General features: G+C 42.4%; 1 protein-coding gene and 1 long non-coding RNA gene across 2 annotated transcripts in view; one reads left to right on the plus strand and one right to left on the minus strand.

The window, feature by feature from the left end:
- Positions 1-26,468, minus strand: LOC114815148. Its single transcript, XR_003762927.2, has 4 exons — positions 26,382-26,468; positions 23,922-24,029; positions 3,712-3,881; positions 1-79 (listed from the first exon to the last, which is right to left on the minus strand). It is a non-coding gene; the product is annotated as an uncharacterized LOC114815148 (long non-coding RNA).
- Positions 1-27,989, plus strand: part of CNTNAP5 (contactin associated protein family member 5) — a 746,584-nt gene that overhangs the window by 176,990 nt on the left and 541,605 nt on the right. The gene's annotated exons all lie outside the window — the stretch shown is intronic.

Genomic DNA, 27,989 nt, shown 5'->3' on the forward strand with positions numbered 1-27,989 from the left:
CCAACAAAAGCTAGGGCAGCAGCAGCAGAATGAATTTCCCCATTTATGTTGCCATCAGCTGTGGGATCTTGGTCACAGTCTGTACAACATAAAGCAAAAAAACCAAAAACGTTTTATCAACTATCAAAACCTAGTGCTTTAATTTTCCCCATATAGTGGGAGCGTATTTTTAGGTATTTGAATTGTCACTGTGCCTCAGTTTCCTTATTTGTAAAATAGGGATTAAATACCTATTTTCCCTCTCCCGCTTACTGTGAGTCCCATGTGGGCCAAGGATTGTTTCAGATCTGATTACATTATATTTACTCCACTGTTTACCATAATACTTGGCATGTAGAAAATCAAAAGTAGCACTATTACTTTATTATTATCGATATTATTTTATATGTTTGAGAGCTGAGTTTTAAGTTATGTTGCCAGTTTTAGGTGGGCAGTAGTGATTGAATAATTGCTAAGTGGTTGCTGGTTTGGCCCACTTCCTTTCAATATATCTATGGTTCTCGAGTGGTAATTCTTCACTTGCTCCTCACCCCTGGTTTGCTAATACCAGACCACACCCATATTGGCCTGTGACTTCTCCTTTTTTCATTACTTTATCCCCTTTTGCATTGTCAAGATCAGTAGAAGTCCTTTTGATGTTCCCTTGAAACAACAGACAACTACAATTTTCCCTTCCCCTTTATGAGGGGGCTGGGTCCTGGGTCTCTGCCCTCAGTGGCTGGGGTATTTATATGTGGGGCAGAGAGGATAGATTTGGAGAAGGGAAGAAATTCCCAGATTTATGAGGCTCTCCATCATATTCCCTAACTTTCTCCATCACCCTCTACTTCAGACTGATCAGTTATTTGTGAATTTGACAAAGCACTTAAACTCAGAGTTCTTAAGATATAAGAAGGAGGGAGTGAAGAAGAGATGACCTTCTCTTGCAAATTGGTTGATCTAGTAGCTTTTTAAAGCACTTAGCTTAGTGGTATTAGACTTTTGAACGAGTGTGCTCTAAAGCCGACTGAATGTATGTCAAAGGTAAATATGACCCTTTCAAAGGTCACTAGTGATGTCCTTCTTGGTAAACTGTCTTTGACACTGTAGACCACTCCCTTTTCCTGGAAACATTATCCAACCTTGACTTCACTGGCACCATCCTCTCCTGGTTCTCCTCCTATCTCTCTGGCTTCTCATTCTCAGTTCCTTTCATAGGCTCTTCCTCTGCTTCACACCCCAAACTGTGGGAGTCCCTCAAGGTTCGATTCTGGATCCCCTTCTATTCTCCATCTACACCCACTTTCTTGGAGAACATGGATAAAGGAGACATGAACATTTTTGAAAGCAGTGGGGAAATATTGCTTGGAGAATGAAATATTTGACCTGTTGAATTGGGGGTGCTGGCAGTTGGCTTCAAAGCTCTCCATCACCTTTCCCCCCTCCTACTTCACCTCCCTTCTCTCCTTCTACAGCCCACTCTGCACAATCTGATCCTCCTCACTGCCTCCTCACTGTGCCTCGTTCTCGCCTGCCCCACCCTCAATCCCTGGCCCACGTCCTACCACTCTCCTGGAATGCCCTCCCTCCTCACATCTGTCAAACTAACTCTCTTCCCCTCTTCCAAGCCTTAGTGAGAGCTCACCTACTCCAGGAGACCTTCCCAGACTGAGCCCTCCCTTTCCCTCTACTCCTCTTCCCCTCCCCATTGCCTCTGCTCTACCTCTATCCCCTTCTCTTCCCCACATCACTTGTGTATATTTGTACATATTTAGTACTCTATTTTATTAATGATGTGTATATATTTATGATTTTATTTATCTATTTTGATGGTATTGATGCCTGTCTATGTGTTTTGTTGTCTGTCTCCCCCTTCTAGACTGTCAGCCCGTTGTTGGGTAGGGATTGTTCCTATCTGTTGCTGAATTGTACTTTCCAAGCACTTAGTACAGTGCTGTGAACACAGTAAGTGCTCAATAAATATGACTGACTGACTGAATGAATGAGTCTATATGGATGTGACCAGAAGGTAAGAGGAGTTGCAGGATTGAGTGAACATTTGACTGTCAGGGCTAGAAAGGTCAATTTAGCAGCCACCTATGAAGAGGTAACAGCTGAACCTCCCGAGAGAATGAGTGCAAAATGAGAAAAGTAGAGACTGTGCACTCGTTGTGGGCAGGGCATGCATCTGTTTGTTGTTGTATTGTACTCTCCTAAGCACTTAATACAGTGCTTTGCACACAGTAAGCACACAGTAAATACTATTGAGTGAATAAAAGAATAGAGAACACAGAACAGAGTCTCAGGGAACTCCCATAGTAAAAGGAAGAAAGAGAGAGAGACAAAGAAAGAGAGACAGAGAAGTAAACAGTGAACAAAAGTAGTAGGAGCAGTCAGAGAGGTAGAAGCAGAACTCAAATATAACCTTGACAACAAAGTTGAATCCTGCTAATGTTTCAAGGCAGCATTATGGCCTAGTAGATAGAGCATGGTCTTGGGAGTCAGAAGGACCTGGGTTCTAATCCTGGTTCTGTCACTTGCCTTCTGTGTGACCTTGGGCAAGTCACATAGCTTCTCTGAATCTGTTACCTCATATAAAATAAGGATTAAGACTGTCAACCCTATGTTGGATGGGGTAGTGTTTGAACTGATTATCTTGGATTTATCCCAGAGCTTAATACAGTCCATGGCACTTAGTAAGTGGTTAACTAATATAATTAAAAAAAAATACAGAATGGTTTACAATGTTTGACCCAGCAGAGAAATCAAGGCAAGTAAGGCCCGAGTAGGAAATGAAAGCATCTGGGGCAAGGCATAATGGATAGAGCACAGGCCTGGGAGTCAGAAGGTCATAGTTCTAATTCTGGCCCTGCCACTTGTCTGCTGTGTGACCTTGGGCAAATCACTTAACTACTCTGTGCCTCAGTTACCTCATCTGTGAAATGGGTAATTAAAACTGTGAGTCCCATGTGGGACAACCTGATTACCCTGTATCTACCACAGCACTTAGTACAGTACTTGATACATAGTAAGTGCTTAATAAAAACCATTATCATTATTATTATTATCATCATTATTCTCATTCTCTGGGGCTCAGGTCCCTCATGTCTAAAATGGAGATAGAGACTCTGGGCCACAAGTGGAACAGGGACTGTGTCCAACCCTATTTGCTTATATCCACCCCAGAGTTTAGTGAAGTGCCTGAAACAAATACCACACATTATTATTATTCTATGTTACACTCTGGGAGTTTGGATGAGAATGGAATCTGGGAGCTAGGTCAATAGCTAGAAGGGACCCTGGGGTCTAGAGAGGGCACTTTTAAAATGGGGAAGGCATGCCTGTGTTTTAAGGAAGTGGGTAAGAAACCACTGGAAAGTGAGAGGTTGGAAATGGCAGTGAGGGAGGAGAGAAGAGTGGGTGCGAGTGATATTAGGAGAGAAGAAGGGAGAGGAATGGAGAGAGGATCAGAGGCACAGACAGAGGTGAAGGGATTTTTGAAATAGGTGGACTATCTTCTCTTGGAAAACTACTGGGAAGCAGGAATGCCTACTCTGTGCAGAGCTCTGGAAAGAGCATTTTGGAGAGCACACAATAACTAGAAGAAAAGATCCTTGTCCTCAAGGGGTTTACGATCTAATGGGAGAGGCAGGCAGTTAAATTATAGATGTGGGGAGTAATAGAGTATATAAGATATGTACCTAAGTGCTTTGAGGGTTGAGAAAAACTGACCTTCTAACCACAATGCCCTATTCTTCTTGCTGTATTTACCATTGTCCTTATCCTTTATTCTGTTTTTCTGCTTTTCTTATCATTTCTTCTGGGTCTCACTCATTCACTCTTGAGAGGCAGGGACAAGGTCTTATTTTCACCTGTGTTTTTGTCTTCCAGTGTTCAGCATACTAGACAAAAGTAGAAACTCGATTAATGCCACTGTCACTACTTAAGGGATGGTAAGTCCTTAAGGGGAAACGGAAAAGCCCCACGCAAACCTCGGGACTTTCACTGTGGGCAGGGAAACTCTCTTTTTATTGGTCTATTGTACTCTCCTAAGCACTTACTACAGTGCTCTGCACACAGCGCTCAATAAATACCATTGAATGAATGTTTCTTCTACATTTATCCATGTCACTCATTTCTTATCATTCACAGTCATGAGAAGTGGTTTATGAAGAAACAATCAATCACTTAATCAATCAATGATAATAATAATCATCATTCTGGTACTTGTTAAGGGCTTATTATGTGTCAGGAGCCCACAACAAGCTGCACTGTTAGTGACTGTTTGTGATCCCATAAACAACAAGAAGGAAGAGACTTGTGAAGGCACTGATGGGCTCTACCTGAGACAGGTGCTTGTGCACCTGTGGGGATGAAACATGGAGGGGGGTGGCTTCTCTCCCTGCTCTACCCAGGAACAGGTCTGGACCAATCAGTTACTGCCACATAGAGCCACAGCTGTGATGCCCAAGGCAGATAAAAGGTGCTTATTTTGACTCACAAGAAGGTAGAGAGTGTAGCATGCAAGGAGGCATGCAAGGGGGGCAAGCAGGAGGCATGCAAGGGGGGCAAGCAGGAGGCATGCAAGGGGGGCAAGCAGGAGGCATGCAAGGGGCAAGCAGGAGGCATGCAAGGGGCAAGCAGGAGGCATGCAGGAAGGCAGCAGAGCAGCAGAAGCAAGGAAGGTGAGCTGAGGCATACAGAGAAGCAGAAGAAAGCAGGTTGAGAGCAGCAGAAGCAGCAGAAGGTAACAGCATTTGGAAGCAGAAAGAAAAAGCAAGGGCAGAATGGACTCCCTTGAACAGCAGACAGATATTGGACCCTTGGTGGAGTGAGTGAGAGGGTGTATGTGTCACTTCCTTGCATGTTGGTAAAACTAAGTAAAACTTTCCATTGTAACTTTGGTGATCAGAGGTGTGGTCTGACTCTACTATGTGTCACTGAGGCACCCCGGCTCCAGGAAGGTCCTGGTTGGTACAAGCCCGGGGCTGGCTACACTATATGCCAAACACTGTTATATGTACTGGGGAAGATATAAGTTATTTGGGTTGGACATAGTCCCAGTCCCACATGGCCTCACAGTCTCAATCCACATTTTACAGATGAGGGAACTGAGGCCCAGTGAAGTGACTGGGTAAGGTAAGGTCATACAGCAGATGAGTGGCAGAGCCATAATTAGAACCCACAACCTTCTTACTCCCAGGGCCATGCTCTATCCACTATGTCATAGTGCTTCCCTAATAAATAATATTTGAGTGCTTACTGTATGCAGAGCACTTTTCCTGAGCACTTGGAAGAATACAAAAGAGTTGATAGAAATGTTCCCTGCCCCACAGTGAGTTTACAGTATAGATGGGAGATGGACATTAATACAAATAAATCAATAGTGGACATGTACATAAGGGCTCTGGGGCTGAGGGTGCAGTGAATACCAAGTGTTGAAAGGGTACAGCTCCAGGTGTGCAGATGACACAGTGGGGAGAGGAATCAGAGTAAGAGGACTTAATCCAGGAAGGCCTTTAGGAGAGTGCATTGGATGGAAATGGTGATTTGGGTAATGATTCTTCATTAGAAAGAAAGAGAAGAAACAAAAAGTTAACCTGAAGGAGAGCAGAGGGGATCACCTTTTTGTACTTCTGTGTTGGATCAGGAGCATATGGAGATGTATTTTGGGGACCAACACCAAAAGTAAAAATTAAGGTCAGTGGTGAAAAAATCATCAGACTCAAAGATGATGAAGGATATTACATTTGAAAACAGTTTTCAATATCCATTTGTACTTTACTAACACAATTGGATAAAATTGGATGGTACATAAGAGTCACAGAAAACTAGATTTTTAATTGAATTTTCAATACTGATATATGTGGGGGTATACTGCACATACCAGCATCTGTGATGAGGAAGCAGGTAGTATACATTCTGTATCTGCTATTTTTATCATTCAGAATGTTATTAACAGTTACACAATCTTATATTCTTCCGATCCATCTAGTCTCCATATGCTATTGATACACGATTTTGTTTTTATTCCTAGCCCCATTTTTGGAGTGATTCATTTTTTTTTTTAAACTATGAGGGAAGAATGTTTTCTCATCCCTGTATGTTTTAATGAATAAGATAAAATGAATATGAATGTATATATTGGCATCTGAATATGAATTGAAATAAGTACTAGTGTATATGTGCATACATTAATATATTTATAAATTAATTTTGATACATAAATATTTTTAAATACATGCACACATATGTGTGTGTGCATGTTTTGATGTATACATGGAAGGATGACTGTGTGTGTGTATGTGTGTGTGTGTGAGATTGAGACACCAAAGGCAAAGGGTGGGTTTCTAGGTAAGCAAAATGGAGCAGGGAAAGCTTCAGCATGAATGACAGTGGAACTGACTGAAAGGGCAAAGATAAGGTTTGTGCTAAAACCTATATAAAGTAATACAGGAAGAAAAGGTCTTAACCCAGAAACACAGCAGTGTAGAAAAATGACTGTGCGATTTTATGGATTTAGTGAAGAGTTTGAATTTCAAAAACACTAGGGCAAATTATTCAACTTTCATTGGAAAGGCCAGATAGATCACCCATTTGGAGATACAGAGGCTTCTCCTGAAGCCCATCAGCTGTGGCGAGGTTGTGACTCCTTTACTGAACCTAGGATCACAGCTTTAATTTATTCTATAAAAATCACTGCCTTCAGAACCTAAAGATTTTCATTTTGGCTCCCTTCTGATTGAAGATGCCCATCTTCAGAGATTTCATTTTCCCAATATGCTTAGGACTTTCATCTGAACTCACTTGAGATTAATCAAAATGCAGAAGCAGGATTCCACTGAGTTTCTTCATTTTTATGAGGCTAATTTGGGCATGTTCTCAATGGGACTTGGAAAGTCACAGTGGGAGAAATTGGATGGGATGCTGGGACAGAATCCTGTCACCTGGGTTCTGCTTCCTCACTGGAAGCAGGCGTGCATCTCTGCAAGCAGGATGCCGGAGAGGAGGCTGAGGTTGTGGTAAAAGGATCAGAGAACGATAGAGAATAATAAATCCAGTTCTTTTGTGGGATAAAAAATACCTCGAGCCAACTCTGTTTTCACAGTTCCTAAGTGCTTAGTACATTGCTCTGAACACAGTATGTGCTCAGTAAATACTATTGCATGAATGAATAAATGAATAAATGAATAAAGGAAGCAGATCCTTGTTCTGCTTCCTCCTCCCCATTTGTATCTTATATTCATCATCATCGTCAATCATTCATTCAAACAATCAGTAGTATTTATTGAGTACTTAGTGTGTGCAGAATGCTACTAAGCCCTTGGTAGAGTACAACCAAGTACATAAACACATTCCTTGAGAGACTGACATAATTATTTTTGGTTCTGTGGAGTGGCAATATCATCATCTATTAAGCACCTATTGTGTTGCAGAACACTGTGTAGACACTTGGGATCATATAGTAAACAAAAAAGAAAGAATCACCTACTCCAGGTATTTGCAAGTGTAAAACACAATGCCTCATCTTTCCCCCCCAAACCCACTTCTCAGTAAGAGCCCAGGCTTGGGAGTTAGAGATCATGGCTTCTAATCCAGGCTCTGCAGTTTGCCAGCTGTGTAATTGTGGGCAAGTCACTTAACTTCTCTGTGCCTGTTACCTCATCTGTAAAATGGGGATATAAAAAAAAAACTGTGAGCCCCACGTGGGACAACTTGATCACTTTGTATCTCCCCAGCGCTTAGAACAGTGCTTTGCACATAGTGCTTAACAAATATCACCATTATTATTATTACTATCCTCCTGTTCTAGAAGGCTGCAACGTTGTTGTCATCTGTGTCATCATTGACACTTCACTATTGTTCAACGTTCTCACTGTCTACTGTCTAATCATAGAGAAGCAGCGTGGCACAGTGGAAAGAGGACAGGCTTGGGAGTCAGAGGTCATGGGTTTGAATCCCGGCTCTGCCACTTGTCAGCTGTGTGACTGTGGGCAAGTCACACAGCTTCTCTGGCCTCAGTTACCTCATCTGTAAAATGGGGATTGACTGTGAGCCCTAAGTGGGACAACCTGATTACCCTGTATTTACCCAGTGCTTAGAACAGTGCTCTGCACATAGCGCTTAACAAATGCTAACATTATTATTATTAATAACCTGCCAGTTAGTCTTGCACAACTCCTGAATCCACCCCTTCCTCTCTTAAAAAAGGCTACCACCCTGGTGCTTAGAGTGGTCTCATTATAGGTAGATTATACTGCATCAGCCTCCTCACTGGTCCTTCAGACTCCAGCCTCTCCCCAGGCAGCGTAGCTTAATGGATAGAGCAAGGGCCAGGGAGTCAGCAGGTCACATGTCTGCTGTGTGACCTTGGGCAAGTCACTTCACTTCTCTGGACCTCTGTTCCCTCTTCTGTAAAATGAGAACTAAGAATGTGAGCCCTGTGTGAAACAGGGACTGTGTCCAACAGGATTACCTTGTTTCTACCCCAGCAGTTAGAACAGTTTCTAACACGTAGTAAGTACTTAAGAAATACCATTTTTATTATTATATTGTGATATTACTGCATGGATCATCTTCCTGAAGTATCGCTCAGCCCACTCTCCTTAAAATACTCCACGGTTTCCTTTTGTCTCTTCGCATCAAGCAAAATCTCATAGTAATTGGCCTCAAAGCTCCCCTCCATCTGACCCCCACCTTACGTATCAGCTCTTTTCATCTGTTATTGCTCAACATTTTAGTTATATTTTGCTCTCACATCTCCCAACTCCTTCCCATGGGTTGTGGTTTTCCTGGTTAATAACTCCCTTTCTCCTTCCACACATCACACATCCCAATAAGTAAATCCCTTCTAAAACTTTACCTCCGCCACTCAACTTTCCCTGTGGAATTTTGTCTGTCCGTCTCCCCCGATTAGACTGTAAGCCTGTCAAAAGGCAGGGACTGTTTCTATCTGTTACCGGTTTTGCACATTCCAAGTGCTTAGTACAGTGCTCTGCACAGAGTAAGCGCTCAATAAATGCTATTGAATAAATGAATTTTCCAGCACCCTGTACCGTACCATCCCATGAACCAACACTATCACTTATAAACTAATTTACATCCTTATCGATGCCTATCGATGCTCATTCATATAGATCTTCTCAATATATATTGATCTTTCTAATTGAAATTTTTTGCTTGTTTCCCCACTGTGCACACATTTGTTTGTTTGCTCCATTAGAGTGGAAGCTTCTGGTGGGCAGGAAATGGATCACCTGGTTATTTTATACTTCCCGAGTTCATCGTACATAACTTATTGAGCAGCTGTATGCTCTTATTACTGCTACTCCTACCACGGCTTCTATGTTAAGCAGCGTGGATTAATGGAAAGAGCCCGGGCTTCTGAGTCAGAGGTCATGGGTTCTAATCCCTGCTCCGCCACTTGTCAGGTGTGTGATTTTGGGCAAGTCACTTAACTGCTCTGTGCCTCAGTTACCTCATCTGTAAAATGGGGATTAAGATAGTGGGCCCCAAGTGGGACAACCTAATAATGTAATAATAATGTTGGTATTTGTTAAGTGCTTACTATGTGCAGAGCACTGTTCTAAGCGCTGGGGTAGACACAGGGGAATCAGGTTGTCCCACGTGGGGCTCACAGTCTTAATCCCCATTTTACAGATGAGGTAACTGAGGACCAGAGAAGTTAAGTGACTTGCCCACAGTCACACAGCTGACAAGTGGCCGAGGTGGGATTCGAACCCATGACCTCTGACTCCAAAGCCCGGGCTCTTTCCACTGAGCCACGCTGCTTCTCACAACCTGCTTGCCTTGTATCAACCCCAGTGCTTAGAATAGTGCTTGGCACATAGTAAGCACTTAACAAATACCACAATTATCATTATTATTTTTATTACTGCTGTAACTACTACTTCCAGTATTTCTACTCTTACTGAGAAGTAGTGGTTTGTGAGTCAGAATACCAGAGTTCTAATCCCAGCTCTTCCACTTGTCTGGTGGGTGACCTTGGACAAGGCACTTAACATCTCTTCGTCTCAGTTCATCTTCTGTAAAATGTGAGTTTGATTCTTGTCCTCCCAACTGTGTAGAGTCACAGGCTTAAGGGACAGGAACTGTGTCTGAACTGATTATCCTGTCCCTACCCCAGTGTTTTTTATAGTGTTTAGGACACAGATGTGCTTAACAAATATGAGAAGCAGTGTGGCTCATGGAAAGAGCCCGGGGTTGGGAGTCAGAGGCCGTGGGTTCTAATCCCAGCTCTGCCAGTTATCAGCTGTGTGACTTTGGGCAAGTCACTTAACTTCTCTGTACCTCAGTTGCCTCATCTGTAAAATGGGGATTAAGACTGTGAGCCTCACGTGGGACAACCTAATTACCTTGTATCTACCCAGGGCTTAGAAAAGTGCTTGGAACATAGTAAGCGCTTAACAAATACCAAAATTATTATTATTATTTCAACACTTATTATTACTACTACTATTATTGATACCATTTCTACTTCTACTGCTATCCCTTCTACTACTTCTCCCACTATCAACACAGTTGCTACTATTCACTCTTCATTCATCCAATTGCATTTATTGAGTGCTACCTTTGTGCAGATCATTGTACTAAGCACTTAGTAGAGTCTTGTCTTATGCTGGTCGAGTCGTTTCCGACCCATAGCAACTCCATGGAGAGATCTCTCCCAGAACGCCCCCCTCTCCATCTGCAATCGTTCTGGTAGTGGATCCAAAGAGTTTTCTTGGGAAAAATCCAGAAGTGGTTTACCCCCATCTCCTTCCATGCAGTAAACTTGAGTCTCCGCCCTCGACTCTTTCCCATGCTGTTGCTGACCATCATAAGTGAGTTTTGACTTGTACCAGATTGCCTGCCACTCGCTAGCCATTGCCTAAGCTAAGAATGGAATGGGTAGGCCTCTGCTCGACTCTCCCTCCCATAACCAAGACTGGTAGAGTATTGGAACCTCCCCAGGTGTGACCCTGAGAGGGGTGGGAGAGTACATTACAGCAATAAACTGACACATTCCCTGCCCACAATGGACTTACAGTTTAGAGGAGGGGAGACAGACTCTTAGTATTACTATTATTTCTACTTCTATGTTGCTGCTGCTACTAAGAGGAAGCAGTATTACTTCATTTGATTAAGGTGGTGAATTCCTCTTCTGGGTAGTTGTCTGTGTTTGCTTTCTCTGAGTCGCTTTTTTTCCTCTTTTTTTCTTTTATTCTTTTCTTTTCCTAGAATTCTGATCCTAATATGACAGTGTTATGCCCTTGCAGTTATGAGGGGAGTGATCTGGAAACACTACTTGCTCATATTGTAGGTGAAATTGTATTTGCAATATGTCCATGGCATTTGGGAAATCAGTGAACCTTCAGTGGTGTAAATTGCATTTCTAAATGTCTGGGCGTTTTGGAACAAGAAAGACTGTGAGATGACTAACAAGTTTACTGATTCCTTCACTGGTGGTGACATTGTTAAAGTTGACTCCTAAGGTAGGGGGATTTTTCTTTCATTCTTGCAGTGTGGATATATTTTACCAAGCTTTCCCAAGTAATATATACAAAATGAATTTCAAATACAACTTTGAATGGAGTAAAAAAAAAAAAAAAACAAAAATGAGATGAAAGCATTGAAAATAGGTTTGATTTTTTGCTACGCGAGTAACATTAAAATATCTGCATTTGAGAGGTTCTTCATCATAGCTCACTGATTGTCTTTATATAAGTATACTTGTTCTACTCCTCCTATCATCTTCTCCCTGTGAGGTTAACATTAACTTCTAGACTGTATGCTTCTTGAAGGCAGGGGACATCTCGCTTCTTTGATGAAAATAGTAATAAGAATAATAATACTTGTTAAAAGCTTACTTTGTGCCAAGGACTGTATTAAGTGCTGGGGCAGATATGGAGAAGCAGTATGGCCTAGTGGATAGAGCATAGGCCTGAGACTCACAAGGTCATGGATTCTAATCCCAGCTCTACCCCTTGTATTCTGGGTACCTTGGGCAAGTCACTTCACTTCTCTGTACCTCAATTCCCTCATCTGTAAAATGGGGATTGAGACTGTGAGTCCCATGCAGAATAAGAACTGTGTCAACCTGTGTCACCCCAGTGCTTAATACAGTGCTTGGTACACAGTAAGCGCTTAATAAATACCACTATTATTATTGTTATAAGATCATCAAGTTGTAAACAGTCCCTGTCTCAAATGGGGCTCACAGTCTAGGTAGGAAGATGCAGGATTTAATCCCAATTTGGCAGATGAAAATGAGGCGCAAAGAAATTGTGACTTGACCAAGGTCACACAGCAGACAGTGGTAGATTCAGGATTAGGACCCAGGTCCTACTCCCAAGACAGTGTTCTTTACACTAGGCCATGCTGATTTATTAGGTACTTCCCAAGTACTTAATACATTGCATTCTACCCAGTAGACAGTGGGTTATTACTTAATGATAATAATGATGGTATTTGTTAAACACTTACTATATGCCACACACTGTTCTAAGTGCTAGGGGAGACACAAGGAAATCTGGTTGTCCCATGTGGGGTTCACAACTTTAATCCCCATTTTACAGATGAGGTAACTGAGGCACAGAGAAGTTAAATGAGTTGCCCAAAGTCACACAGCTGATAAGTGGTGGAGCTGGGACTAGAACCCACCTCTGACACCCAAGCCCGTGCTCTTTCCACTAAGACACACAACTTCTACTGGAAATACAATTGTCATGTTATCCCATGTTAATGTCCCTGTGTGGTGACCAGCCAGGCCCACTCTCAAAGTGAGCCCTTCCCTCTCCCTCCAATTCTATTCCATTCTGACACTCCTCACACCTATCCTTCCTCAAAACTTTCCCCACTCTCTCCCCAACTGCAGATTTTATATACTTTGCTCTGTTTTGCAATAGCTCTCTAAGGCACCTCCCTCATCCACACCTTTCAAATCCTTCTCCCACCCCCAAAATTCTCCCTCTTTTCTCCTTTACCGGGAGTTATGATAAAGCCCTTTTTCTCTATGGCTGGACCCTTCCCGAGCTTGCAGCTGCAAACACCAGAACCAACAAAACAATTATGGTAGCCAGGGCTGGGCCAAGATGGTGGATGAGGAGAGTGTTACTGGTCCCTCCTCTGGACTCCTTCCCCTGTATGGCCCAGGTCCACCAACTTCGGTAGGCCCAGAGACAGGCCTACCATAAAAAAGGTCAGTCAGAATCAGGGTTAACCAATCCTAAAAAACATAACCAGGTAGTCCAGGGAATCAGGAGATAATGAAGATGATGATGATGGTATTTGTTAGGTGCTGAATATGTGTCAAGGATGGGTCTAAGCACTGGGGTAGATACAAGCTAATCAGGTTGGTCATAGTCCCCATCCCTAACAGGGCTTAGAGCTTTAATCCCCATTTTACAGATGAGGTCATGGGGGCTCAAAGTGACTTGTCCAAGGTCACATAGCTGACAAGTGATGGAGCTGTGATTGGAATACAGGTCTTTCTGACTTCCAGGCTCATGTTCTATCCACTAGAGAAGGGGGCATCCAGTGCAAGGACAAGAGGGCAAGAGGGCAGGTATACGAGCACACATGGCTACAAGGACATATGGATGGGAGCTAGAGGGAAATGGCAAAGACTATTAAGATGCAGAAGGAGATTAAAGGGGATTGGGGTTGGGAAGAAGGAGGAGGAAGATTAAAGATGGAGGCAGCTTAAATATGGTCATACCTCATCGCTACCTGGAAATGCCAGCAGGGTCTGCAGGAAAATTTACGTTCAGGAGGAGGTAAATTGAGCCTATCATTTATTACGAGGGGAAAGAGCTGACTGTAAGGATTCTCCATCTGAATCAGGGTTAGGCTTTCCACTGCATCTCTATCCCTTCCATTTGAAAATTATCACCTACTGAGTGGATAAACCTGGGAAAGTACCAGAGGTTCCAGGGATGTTTCAGACTATAACTTTATCCAATAGCTTTCTTTTGATGAAATGTACAGTACTTAAAGAAAAATAATTGAAGGTGCGGCTTTAGGTAAAATTCCAGTATGAATATTGTGCCATTAACCATTTGCTCTACAAATGCTCATTTAAACTTGATCCTCATTCCAAAACATAGCCATGTAAACTATTTAAAATTACGAAGAATGCTATAATACCAAATCAAGATTTGTATGGAGCAATACCATCTAAATAAAAATGGTAAAAAGACAATTCAATGCTATGGGTGGCTTCACTCCCAGTAAATAAAAAAGATATTATCAAATGGTTTGGGCTAGGTAGGTAAGTAGACCAGCATTCTACAAATTAGTGGGTTTGACTTCAATGGGAGAAAAATGGCAGAAAACATTGTGTCTGTGTGTCCAACATTCAGTGTAGACAATGTGACCAAGACACTGAATGCATTTACTATAAGAGTTTTAACACATTCATTTGACATTATAAAATGGTTTGAAACAGATCTGGAATCAGCATGTTAATGACACAGCAGTAAGCACATCACATGAAAACTGCAATCGAGAGACTCAGTCAACCCTGTGAAGATGATTGAAGAAGAGTAATTAACATTTAGAATCAATATAAATCCCAGATTGACAAACCAAAGGACTATTTTTACATGTTCGGATTGTTACCTGCGTAAATTGGTGGTTAAAATCGATCCCTGGTTCGCAACAATAAATCTTGCGAATGTACAGTGCGATTTCACAGTCCATCTACAAACAGTTCAACAGGGAATTTACACTTGGAAGCCAAGAGAGTTGTAGGGCAGGGAATATGTATGTTATATTGTTGCATTGTACTCTCCCAAGTGCTTAGTACAGTGCTCTGCACACAGTAAATGCTCAGTTAATACAATTGATTGATGCCCTTGCCAAAATTATGTCAAAAAACCATTTCCTAATTTATGCCTGAAACAGTTGACTGCTTGGTTGGAATCAGGAGAGAAGATGGGCCTGGGAGTCATTAGGATCTGGATTCTAATCCTGACTCTGCCACTTGTATGCTTTGTGACCTTAGGCAAATCACTTCACTTCTCCATGCCTCAGTCACCTCATCTGTAAAATGGGGATTAAGACTATGATCCCTATGTGTGATAGGGACTGTGTCCAACACAAATAACTTGTATCTACCCCAGTGCTTAATGTAGTGCCTGGCCCATAGTAAACACTGTATATATCTTCATTACCCCATTTATTTTGTTAATGAGATGTACATCACCTTGCTTCTATTTATTTGCTATTGTTTTAATGAGTTGTTCTTCCCCTTGATTCTATTTATTGCCATTGTTCTTGTTTGCCTGTCTCCCCCGATTAGACTGTAAGCCCGTCAAAGGGCAGGGACTGTCTCTATCTGTTACCAATTTGTACATTCCAAGCACTTAGTACAGTGCTCTGCACATAGTAAGCGCTCAATAAATACTATTGAATAAATGAATGAATGAACTATCATAAAACAAAATACCACAAAAACAACAAAGGTTTTGCTGCGATGATTCAGAGAGAGTGGAAAAGAAATTAATGCAAGCATATAGTTAAAAAGTTTGCTGTCACTCTGCACCCACCCATTTTAGTGGAATGTTCTTCCTCCACAATTAAAGATTAGCACCCCTAACAAGACTCAGTAATGGAAAGGGAAAGGTATGAGCTAAAAAAAAATGGTGGTGGTCTCTCCTGAGTGTGTCAGGAAGGGAATGACTGGGGAAGATGGAGATGGTAGTGAGAAAGAGGTCACAAGGTAGAACAGGAGTAGGAAGCTGCTGTGTCAGGTCAGGAAGGCTGAGGAAATAAAGTGAAAAGGAATCAATCATTGGTGTTCATTTATTCAATCATATTGAGTGCTTACTGTTTGCAAAGCACTGTACTAAGCACTTGGGCGAGTACACAGTAACAATAAATGGATATATTCCATGCTCAAAGTGAGCTTAGAGTCTACAGGGAGAGACAGAATGAAATATAGATATGTACATAAGTGATGCAAAGCTGAGGGTAGGATGAATATCAAGTACTTAAAGAGTAGAGATCAAAGTGCATAGGTGACACAAAAGTGAGAGGGAGTAGAGGAAATGAGGGTTTGGTCAGGGAAGACTTTTAGGAGGAGATGTGATTTTTATAAGGCTTTGGGGGTGGGGAAATTTGTGGCCTGTGTAAAATGAAGGGGGAAAGAGATACAGGGCAGAGGGAGGATGTGGGCAAAGATTAATGGTGAAATAGAAGAGATTGAGGTACAGTCAGTAGATGGTGTAGGAGCAAAGAAGCGTCTAGGCTGCGTTGTAGTAGGAAATCAGTGAGGTAAGGCAGGACTGGGCAAGCTGATTTAGTGCTTTAAAGCTGGTGGTAAGGAACTTCTGTTTGATGTGGAAGTAGATGAACATCCACTAAATAGACTCTAAGGGATAGATTTTAAGAGAAGACAGGGAATTTCTTGAAATACTGCTAGGAAGGATGGGAGAGTTGAAGGTGGCAAAGAGGGGAAGAACTATAGAAAAGGAGAGATTTTTAGGTAATCACAGCTAAGAGTTTGTTGTATCAATGAAAAAAATGGCATTGCCACTGGGGCAAGAAATGGGGAGGGTGGCATAACAGTGGGTTTAAGGAGGGAATTAAAATTCTGAAACAGCTGGCGTGGTCAGTGAACATGGGAAGCACTCAATAAATATGACTCAATGAATGAATCGATAAGGGTGGATAAATATTGTTCACAAGCAGAGGAATTGTCAGAGTTAGAGCAGGTGAGGATAATAACGATAAGAATTGTGGTATTTGTTAAGTGCTTACTATGTGCCAGGCACTGGTCCAAGCACTGGGGTGGTTACAAGTAAATAGGGTTGGACACAGTCCCCATCCCATGAGGGCTCACAGTCAATCCCCATTTTACAGATAAAGTAACTGAGGCCCAGTGAAATGAAGTGACTTTACCAAGGTCACACAGCAGGTACATGGCAGAGCTGGGATTAGAACACATGACCTTCTGATTCCTAGGCCTGTGATCTATCCACTATGCCATGCTGCTTCTTGAGATGAATTTGAGATGGAAGAGAGAAATGTGGGGTGAGCACAAGTGCATAGGATACATAATGTCGAGCAGAAACAGGCTACAGGTTGGTCTGATGAGATCAAGGGAGGGCCAGGGGAGCGAAGAAGATGAGTTCAGTAGAGAGAGCAGAAACAAGGTGTGAATTACTTTGAGGTTGAGAATGAAGACCAAATGGTGCATGATGGCTTGTAATAATTGGAGAGGCTCAATAAATTGTTTTGGTAGAGTTACAAGACAGTTTTATGGGAGGCATTGTTTGAGGGAAGAAGGCAGGTGACAAAGTTTCATCAGAGATAGGAAGTTGAGTCACTGAGATTAGAGATTGTATAGTACATAGAGGTAAGCAGTTCCAATGTGTGTCCACCCTGGGGAGTGGGTGAAGTGGGGTGGTATAGGAGTTAGTTGAAGTTAAAGATTCAGAAGAAGTGGTTAGTGGGAAAGTTGTTGGAAGCATACACCTGAATATAAAGTCTCTGAGGATCAGTGTAAGGATTGGAGACAAGAAACGTGAGAAGGGATTGAGTAAATCAGAAAGTAGGAGGTGGAGAGAGTGGGTGGTAGTTAATGGTGACCAGTAACTGGAGTGGTTGGCTCCCCCTTTTCACCTCCCCTCAGCTAAGCCCCCTTTCCTCTTGTTCCTCCCCCTCTCCCTTCCCCTCAGCACTGTGCTCATTTCTATATATTACCCTATTTATTTTGTTAATGAGGTGTACATCCCCTTGATTCTATTTATCGTGATTGCGTTGTCTTGTTTTTGTCTGTTTTCCTTGATTAGACTGTAAGCCCATCATTGAGCAGGCATTGTCTCTGTTGCCGAATTGTATATTCCAAGTGCTTAGTACAGTGGTCTGCACATATTAAGCACTCAGTAAATACTATTGAATGAATGAAATGGGCTTTTAAGGAAGGGAAGGAGCAGGGTGCGGGGGAGTGGGGGGCGGGTGATGGTATGAAAGTGGCAATGTGAGCTGAGAAGGAAGCCAACTCTTCCCCATTTCCCAGTGAATCTGGGAAGAAGATGAGCCCTCAGGGGAGGCTGTATCATCTGGGGGAAGCCAGGATTCATTGTTGGCAGTGAGGAGCAGTGATTGGTGAGGAACAGGTTGAGGATGAAGGGAAATGTGCCCATGAAGGAACAAGGGTTCCATAGACCACACTTGGCTGGGACTAAAGAGCAAGGGCAGGGGGCAGTTAAGAGTTGAGTTGATGGAAAGCAACACCAGGGGAAGAATGTGGGGGTCAACACTGGGAAAGAAGAAAGAGACTGGGTGATTAGAAGGAAAACTTTGAGAGGAAGTGGTGGGATCAAAATGGCTTAATGGGTATAAGAGGGAATTACTTTTACAAACAAAAATAGCAATGTACTAGCATTACTACAATTACTACTACTATTATGACTTCAAAGCTCTCCATCACAGCGTGGCTTAGTGGAAAGAGCCTGAACTTGGGAGTCAGAGGTCATGAGTTTGAATTCCAGCTGTGGCACTTGCAGCTGTATGACTGTGGGCAAGTCACTTCACTTCTCTGTGCCTCAGTTCCCTCATCTGTAAAATGGGGATTAACTGTGAGCCTCACGTGGAACAACCTGATTACCTTGTATCTCCCCCAGCACTTAGAAGAGTGCTCTGCACATAGTAAGCGCTTAACAAATACCAACATTATCATTTTCCCCTCCTACCTCACCTCCCTTCTCTCCTTCTATAGCCGACCCCACACACTCCGCCCCTCTGCCGCCACTAATCTCCTCACGGTCCCTCGTTCTCGCCTGTCCTGTCATCGACCTCTGGCCCACATCCTACCAATGACCTGGAATGCCCTCCCTCCTCACATCTACCAAACTAACCCTTTTCCCCTTTTCAAAGCCCTACTGAGAGCTCACCTCCTCCAGGAGGCCTTCCCTGACTGAGCCCTACCTTTCCCTCTGCCTCTCCTCTCCTCCCCATTCCCCCTACTCCCTCCCTCTGCTGTTCCCTCTTCCCTTCCCCACAGCACTTGTGCATATTTGTATATATTATTTATTACCCTATTTTATTAATGATGTGTGTATATCTATGATTCTATTTCTCTTGATGGCATTTACGCCTGACTACTTGTTTTGTTTTGTTGTCTGTCTCCCCCGTTTAGACTGTGAGCCTGTTGTTGGGCAGGGATTGTCTCTATCTGGTCCCGAATTGTACATTCCAAGTGCTTAGTACAGTGCTCTGCACACAGTAAGTGCTCAATAAATATGATTGAATGAATGACTTTTATTTATGTTCAGTGATAATTATAAGATGGATAGTGTTTAAGAAGTTACAGTGTGTTAAGCACTGTACTAAAAGTTGAACTAGATAGAAGATAAAAAGGTCAGATACAGCCTTTGTCCCTCATGGGGCTCACAGTCTAAGTGGAAGGGAGAAAAGGTATTTAATTCTTATTTTACATATGAGGAAAATGAGGGACAGATTTGTTAAATGACTTGATGAAATTCACACAGTAGACAGATGGAGGAGCTGGGATTAGAACTCAAGTCCTTTGACTCCCAGGCCTGGGCTCTTTCCATTAGGATATGTTACTGCTACTACAATTATTAATTATATTTATTGAATGCTTACTTTGTGCGGAGCACTGTACTAAGCACTTGGGAGAGTACCACATGACAGAATTAGCAGACATGTTCCCTGTTCATAACAAAGTTACTTTCTACTACTACAATTACTACTACTCTATTGTTTAATCTCATTCATATTCATATAAATCTTTCTGAATCTATGTAATTTTCCAATCAGAAAGGCAAAGGTCATGTGCTTGATTTATTTATTTTACAAATGCTACCTACAATGTGGTAGTTGGGAGCATCTAATACAGTAGTCTTTGCAAATGCATACACAATCAGTGCTTCTGGCTGCCTGACATATTGGCAAATTGCAACTAGAGGGATAAGGAAAAGAATATGGCCCTTGGCTTGAAACTGGGAAACCGTATCCCAAGAGATCAAATATAACATGCTGGATCTCTATCTGCTTTGGAGGGAATGGATACAGTCCTGTTTGTTCCTTTGATACTTTAGCCTTTAGATGCAGGTTGATTTTGAATTTCCTCTATCCACTCTGCAACATTTTCTTTCCAGTAATTCTTTTTGACAGGGACGTTCAATTGCCAACCATTCATTTAGTCTTTTTGTCCATTAGAATAGCCTTTCCATTCTCCAGAGTTGGACAGTTGTTGAATTTGTCATGACATCCCCCATCTCTTGCCATTAATGACCTGGCCAGGCACTTTACTAAGACAATTGAAAGCATCAGGTAGTAATCTCCCTAAAATCTCCCCTGCTCCTCCCCAGTCACTCCCTCCTCCTGCCCCTTCCTCAAATCTCCCGTCTTTCCCAGAAGTATCTCAAGAGATCTCCTGCCTTCTCTCCCTCCACCGGCAAACCTGACCCCAGTCCATCACACCATAGCAAAGCACTTGCTTTCTCCCTTCTTCCCACCCTGAAAGCCATCTGCAACTGTACATTCTCCTGTACCTTTTTCCCCACTACTTTCAAACATGCTCATGTCTCCCCTAGCCTAAAAACCCCTACCTTGATTTCACGGCTCCTTCCGATTTTCACCCCATCTCCCTCCTACAATTCCTTCCCAAGCTCCTTGAGCGAGTTCTCTAACCCACTTTCTCTAGCTTCTTTCCTCCGATTCTCTCCTTGCCCCCCTCCAATCTGGTTGGTCCACCTACAGAAACTGCCCTCTCAAAGGCCACCAGTGATCTCTTTCTTGCTAAATCCAATGGCCTCTACTCCATCCTAATCCTCCTTGACCTTTCACCTGCCTTCAATAATGTCAACCACACCTCTTTCTCCTGGAAACATTATCCAACCTTGGCTTCACTCATGTTGTCTTCTCCTAGTTCTCCTATCTCTCTGACCACTCATGTCCCATCCCTTTCATGGCCTCCTCCTCTTTTTCCCTCTCCCAAACTGTGGGAGCCCCTAAGAAATCAGTTCTGGGTCCCCTACTATTCTCCATCAACAGGCATTCCCTTGGAGAATTCACTCGCTCCCACTGTTTCAACTACCATCTCTATGAGGATGATTCCCAAATCTACATCTTCTGCCCTGAATTCGCTCTTCGGAGGTCTCACATGTCCTCCTGCCTTCAGAACCTCTCTACTCGGATGTCCCACCGGCACCTCAAACATGTCAAAAGCAAAACTCCTTATCAACCCATCCAGACCTTCCTCTCGATTTTCTATCACTGTGAACACCACCACCATCCTTCCTTACTCACAAAACCATTACCTTGTGTTGCCCTCAACTCATCTCTCTCATTCAAACTACGTATTCAGTCTGTCACTAAAATCTTGTCAGTTCAACCTTCACAACATCGCTAAAATCCTTACCCCTCCATCCAAACTTTTACCACATTAATCTAAGTACTTATCCTTTCCCTCCTTGATTACTGCAACAGCCTCTTTGCTAACTCCCTAACTCCTCTCTCTTCTCATTCCATTCCATGCTACATTCTGCCATCCAGATCATTTTTCTACAGTCTGTAGTTTCCCACTCCTCAAGAACATTCTATAATTATCCGTCTACCTCTGCATCAAACAAAATCTCCTTACCATAGGCTTTAAAGCAGTCTGTCACCTTGCCCCCTCCTAACTCATCTCGCTATTCTCCTACTACAATCCAGCCCACAAACTCCACTCCTCTAATGCCAATTTACTTGCTATACCTTGATCTCATCTATCTTGCCGCTGACCTCTCATCCATGTCCTTCCTCTAGAGCAGTGTCGCTTAATGGAAAGAGGGAATCTTGGGAATCTGAGGTCGTGGGTTCTAAACCCAGCTCAGCTAGTTGTCAGTGTGTGGCTTTGGGTAAGTCCATTCTCTGTGCCTGTTACCTCATCTGTAAAATGCAGATTAAGACTGTGAGCTCCACATGGGACAACCTGATTACCTTCTATCTATCCCAGTGCTTAGAACAGTGCTTGACACATATAGTAAGCACTTCAAAAATACCATTATTCCCCCTTCTGGAGTATGAGCCCATTGTTGGGTAGGGATTTTCTCTATCGGTTGCCAAATTGTACCTCCCAAGCACTTAGTACAGTGCTCTGCACACAGTAAGCGATCAATAAATATGATTGAATGAATGAATGGAACACCCTCCTTCTTCATGTGTGACAGATGGTCACTCTCTGCACCTTCAAAGCTGCGTTGAAAGCACAACTCCTCCAAGAGGCCTTCTCTGACTGGGGCCTCATTTCTACTTCTCTCACTCCCTTCTGTCACTCTTGCCCTTGGATTCACCCCCTTTATCCCCCTTTCCCTCAGCCCCACAGTATTTAGGTATGTATCCATAATTTGTTTACTTGTACTAATGTCTATCTCCCTCTCTAGACAGCTTATTGTAGGCAGGGAATATGATTACCAATTCTGTTATAACAAACTCTCCCAGGTTCTTAGTACAGTACTCCATTCATTCAATCATATTTATTGAGCACTTACTTTGTGCAGAGCACTGAAGTAAGCACTTGGGATGTACAATTCGGCAACAGAGACAATCCCTGCCCAAGAATGGGCTCACAGTCTACTCTAAACACAATAAGTGCTTAATAAATACAAATCATAACATTTAATCAATTGTAAACATTGTAAACATTTATAAACAAATGTAAACATTTGATGTTTACATTGATACCTTAAAGATAGCAAAGCCAGTGGGCCTGAATCTCACTCCTCCAAGCTAAACCTACCCCATGAGAGCTTAGTGGAAGTTCATTTCACCTATGGTCAGGGAACATCTCTACCAGTGCTTTGCACATAGTAAGTGCTTAGTAAATACTGTTACTATTATTACCAACTCGGTTGTATTGTACCCTCCCAAGTTCTTAGTACGGTGTTCTGCACACAGTATGTGCTCAATAAACATGACTGATTTTAGAACTGGAAGTTGCACCAATGTCACCCACTGTCATCTTTTCATCGTTAGATGGCATTTCTATTGCTAACTTGGGTGTCCTTTCCACCAGTAACACACTGCTGCTTGAAGGGGATGGAAATCAGTGTTTGACAGAAACAACCAGAAGTATGTGTATTGTTAATGCATGACTCTTTTAAATTACTACTTGAATTTTCCTTTCAGAGACCCTTGTTGTTAGCAGGGTGTTGCCATCTGGTAAGGAGAAAGAGAGTCTCACAAGAGCGGAAACACAAACTTTCCCTCTAGTCTCTACTCAAATTCTTCACTGCAACAGCATCCATTCCCAGAAAGACAGAGAATGAATAGTAAGGAATCCCATCTCAACCTTCTATATCTCTTGCCATCTTGCAAATCATTGTAAAGCATCTTTCAAGTCCATTAAAAATATTCTGCTAACCCACACAGCCTCAGGATGTAGACAAGAAGCCGCAAGATGAGGTGAAAGAACAGGAGAAATGCAGGAAATATATGGATGAATACATTGCTACTTTGGTTTCTGATGCAGACTTTAATCCAACATATTATTGTCAGGGTCTCAAAGGTGGAAAGAGAGATCAAAGGCACAGACGGCCCTGTTATAATAGCTACAGGCTCTCAGTGAGTTATATGTTTTTTTTTTTTTATCTTTCCACTAGATTTGTTGTCATTTCAAGAGAGAACCTCAATGCCACTCAGAATACCTATGTTAGGGCTCAATCAAATATTAACGACCATGAGTTTTTCACTTTGCCCTGATTCTTTTTAGGTAAGAAATTCGTCATTCCCGAGTTCAAGCCAGCATTACTCATGTCTACAAGTCAGCCTGGTCCCTTTGCAGTCTTTCTGATTTCAGCGTCCATTAAAGTCCAAATGGACCACACAGGACCACAGAACACTTCATTTCCACTAATAGCTCTCCCACTATCCTAATGCCATCATGATCTCTCCTTTGAGCTCACTGTGTGCAAATTGCTACTTACTGTAGGTCACTTTTGCATTCGCTGCTCCTCAATCACTGTTCCTCATATTAAGCAGCAGTTGGGATCAGAGACATTCCATTTAAAAAGTCCATTTTGTGGTTGCCATCTCTGAAATAGAAAAATAAGGAGACGGTTGAGTTGCACCAGACAGAGAGATCATGGCAAATTACGTTACCCAATGGGCACTCTGACAGATTTCAACCCAGATGAATTCTTGTGAGAAGGGATTGTGTCTGCCAACTCCATCCATCTCAACCATTTAATACAAAGCTCTGCACATAGTAAGTGCCCAATAAATGCCATTGATTAATTATGTCATTAATTAGAGGAAATCTGTTTTTCTGTTAGGTAAAATACGGTACTCATTTGAGCCTTATCTTGTTGGTCCTTAGTAGTGGAGTAAGCTAGTACTAGAGAGAAAAGCTTTCATTCACAATGGAAGCAGTTGCATTGTACTTTCCCAAGCGCTTAGTACAGTTCTCTGCACATAGTAAGTGCTCAATAAATGACTGAATGAATAAAAGAATGATTCATACTACATTTCAACTTGTTCACTATTCCCCTACCCCAAATCTATTTTAATGTATGTCTTCCTCAGTAGACTGTAAACTCCTTAAATTGTTTAAGTGCTTACTGTGTGTCAAGGACTGTTCTAAGCACTGGCGTAGATACAGGATAATGAGGTTGGACACTGTCTCTGACCCACATGGGGCTCACTGTTCAATAATAATAATAATAATGTTGGTGTATGTTAAGCACTTACTATGTGCAGAGCACTGTTCTAAGCGCTGGGGTAGATACAGGATAATCAGGTTGTCTCACATGAGGCTCACAGTCTTAATCCCCATTTTACAGATGGGGTAACTGAGGCCCAGAGAAGTTAGGTGACTTTCCCAAAGTCAAACAGCTGACAAGTGGCTGTGCTGGGATTTGAACCCATGACCTCTGACTCCCAAGCCCAGGCTCTTTCCACTGAGCCATGCTGCTTCTCAAAAAATGTCTCACCATTGGCTTCAAAGCACTCAATCACCTTACCTCCCCCTACCACATATTCATTTCTGTCTCCCCCTCTAGACTGAACACTCAATGTGGGCAGGGAATATGTGTGTTTATTGTTACACTGTTCTCTCCTAAGAGCCTAGTACCGTGCTATAATAATGATGGCATTTGTTAAACACTTACTATGTGCAAAGCACTGTTCTAAGTTCTAGGGAAGATACAAGATGATCAGGTTGTCCCACGTGGGGTTCACAGTCTTCATCCCCATTTTACAGATGGGGTAACTGAGGCCCAGAGAGGTTAGGTGACTTTCCCAAAGTCACACAGCTGACAAGTGGCTGTGCTGGGATTTGAACCCATGACCTCTGACTCCCAAGCCCAGGCTCTTTCCACTGAGCCATGCTGTTTCTCTAAGTTTAAGTTGGAGGGTCGTGGTTTAAATGGCAGGTGGAAACAGAATGGGCCTGGGAGCCAGAGGACATGGGTTTTAATCCTGAATCTACCACTTGTAGGTTGTGTGATCTTGTGCAAGTCACTTGATCTCTCAGTGCCTCAGTTACCCCATCTGTAAAATAAGGATTAAGACTGTGATCCCCATGTGGGACATGGACTCTGTCCAACCTGACAATCTTGTTTCTACCCCAGTGGTTAGTAGAGTGTTTGGGACACAGTATGTGCTTCACATATTTATTTTGAATGTATTTATATAATTTACACATTAATATCTGTCCCCCTGCTAGACTTTTAGCATGTTGTAGGCAGGGAACGTATCTGTTTATTGTTATGTTGTACTCTCCCAAGCATTTAGTACAGTGATCCATACACATTAAGCACTCAATAAATACCACTGAACGAATGAATGAACTGAATGAAATATATTTTTACAAAAGGGAAGGGCCAGGTATACTAGTGAGCAGGGATCACATCAACTAACTCTGTTGTCTTGTACTTTCCCAAGCACTTAATAGAGTGCTCTGCACATGGTAAGCACTCAAGAAATACCACTGAATAATTGTGTAGGGAATATGTGTAGCCCAACTTGCCAAACTGACTGAATTCTGGGCTGAGAGGGTACCTTTGGGCTTAGAACCTGCAACTTTGGCTTATTTACACAAACTTTACCATCACATATATTGCAAAGATATGCCATATATCACCGAGTGTAACGTTCTCTGAAAAGGAATGAGGGCTAAGTTGTCCAGATGGTCAGTATTTGTACCAAGTTTTAAAAAAACCCCAACAATTAAAACACAATTTGAAGACAGTGCTTTCAATTTCCCTTTAAAGATAAAACCAATGAGAATTTGGACTTTAAAACCCATTGGAAGGACCAGACTGTTTGCTAGAAACAATTGGCTATGGATCCATCTGTTTATTCAGTAATTTCTTGATATCCCCGCCATTAGTCCAGTGGAATGACCATGATGCTGGAAATTAGGAGATGAGAGTTCAACTACTTACTCTTTAAGTAGGGATACTTCTGGTGAGGTGTGCCATCAGGGCTGAACATTTCTAAGATGAAGAACCATCCAGGTTATTCTTCAAGTAAGACAATCCTGAAAACTAGCTGGACAATAGAGGCGGTGAAAGTTCGAGCAGTTACCATGGCAACTACCTGCCGCACCACTGGGACAGCAAGATGACGTTGATAATGCTCTGGTGACTTTGGCCAGAAAAAGATCCTCACGTCTAAAATCTCGGACTGCCTTTAGTCATGTGTTTCATCCCTACCACATATACATTCATATATTCACTCAATCATATTTACTGAGCACTTACTTTGAGTAGGGCACTGTACTGAATGCTCGGGAAAGTACAACATAACAAAAACCAGTGATATCTCCTGCCCACAATGAGCTTACAGTCTAGAGGATGGGGAGAGTCAGACATCAATGCAAAAAGACTGTGAACCCATTGTGGGCAGGGATTGTCTCGCTCTATTGTTTTATAGTATTTTCCAAGCACTTAGTAGAGCATTCTGCACACAGTGAGCACTTAATAAATACTATCAAATGAATGAATAAATAAAATTACAGAAATGTACATAGGTGCTATGGGGCTGGGAGGGGGGAAGAGCAAAGAGAGCAAGTCAGGGTGACACAGAAGGGAGTGGGAGAAGAGGAAAACACATACCAGCCCCAGAAGGAAAAGGTTAGCAGATTGTGAATGATGTGGCATAAACTATGCTCACAATAATTAATTCACAAATCCAATCTTGTAACTGAAAGCTTCATCAATAATTCTTGGTGGGGGTCTCCATCACCAGATTTACTAAACCCTTAGTGTGTACAGAGCGTTCTACAACTATTTATGATAATTTATAGGTATTTTTCTAATGTTATGCCCAAAGGACTTGCATGTGACTCATCTCAATTTTATCCTCACTTACATCATTGTGTGTTAAGAAACGGCAGGCTTTGTAATCCCAAATTAATGAACAGGGCCACCGGGGCATAGAGTTTTCAATTAATGAGTGGTATTTACTGAGTGCTTTCAGTGGGCAGAACACTGTACTAAGCTCTTGGAGCACTTTCCAAAGCACTTGGTCAAGTGAGCAGCCCTAGGTCACACAGCAAACAAAGCAGTTGCAGATTTAGGACTATCCCATGAGTTTCTAAACTCCCGACCAGTTCTCTTTTCCATACACCAATCAATCTGTCAATCAATCAGTGGTATTTATTGAGCACGTATTGTTGTGCAGAGCATTATACTAAGTGTTTTGAGGGTACAATATAAAAGAGTTGGTAGACATGTTCCCTACCCACACTGAGTTTACTAGTCTCCGGGACAGTCCATTAAATACATTAATCTAAAGAACCCATCACAGGAGTTTTCAATAGAGCATCACCAGCCCTTCTCTGAGATCCTTTCTCTGCCTGGCCTCTCTCAGTCTGCTAAGAATTTACCTCCCCCTACCATCACACACCCTCTTCTGTGACTCTGTCTCTGAGGATTAGGTCTCCCACATTGGCCTCCACCACGGAGCTGTATCTGGTCAGGCTCTCAGTCTATGAGCCCGTCACTGAGGACCTACTCCCCCCTTCTGTCAAAGTTCAAAGTGAAATCAAA

This window comes from Ornithorhynchus anatinus, chromosome 1 (genome assembly GCF_004115215.2).
Source record: "Ornithorhynchus anatinus isolate Pmale09 chromosome 1, mOrnAna1.pri.v4, whole genome shotgun sequence".
Lineage (NCBI taxonomy): Eukaryota > Metazoa > Chordata > Mammalia > Monotremata > Ornithorhynchidae > Ornithorhynchus > Ornithorhynchus anatinus.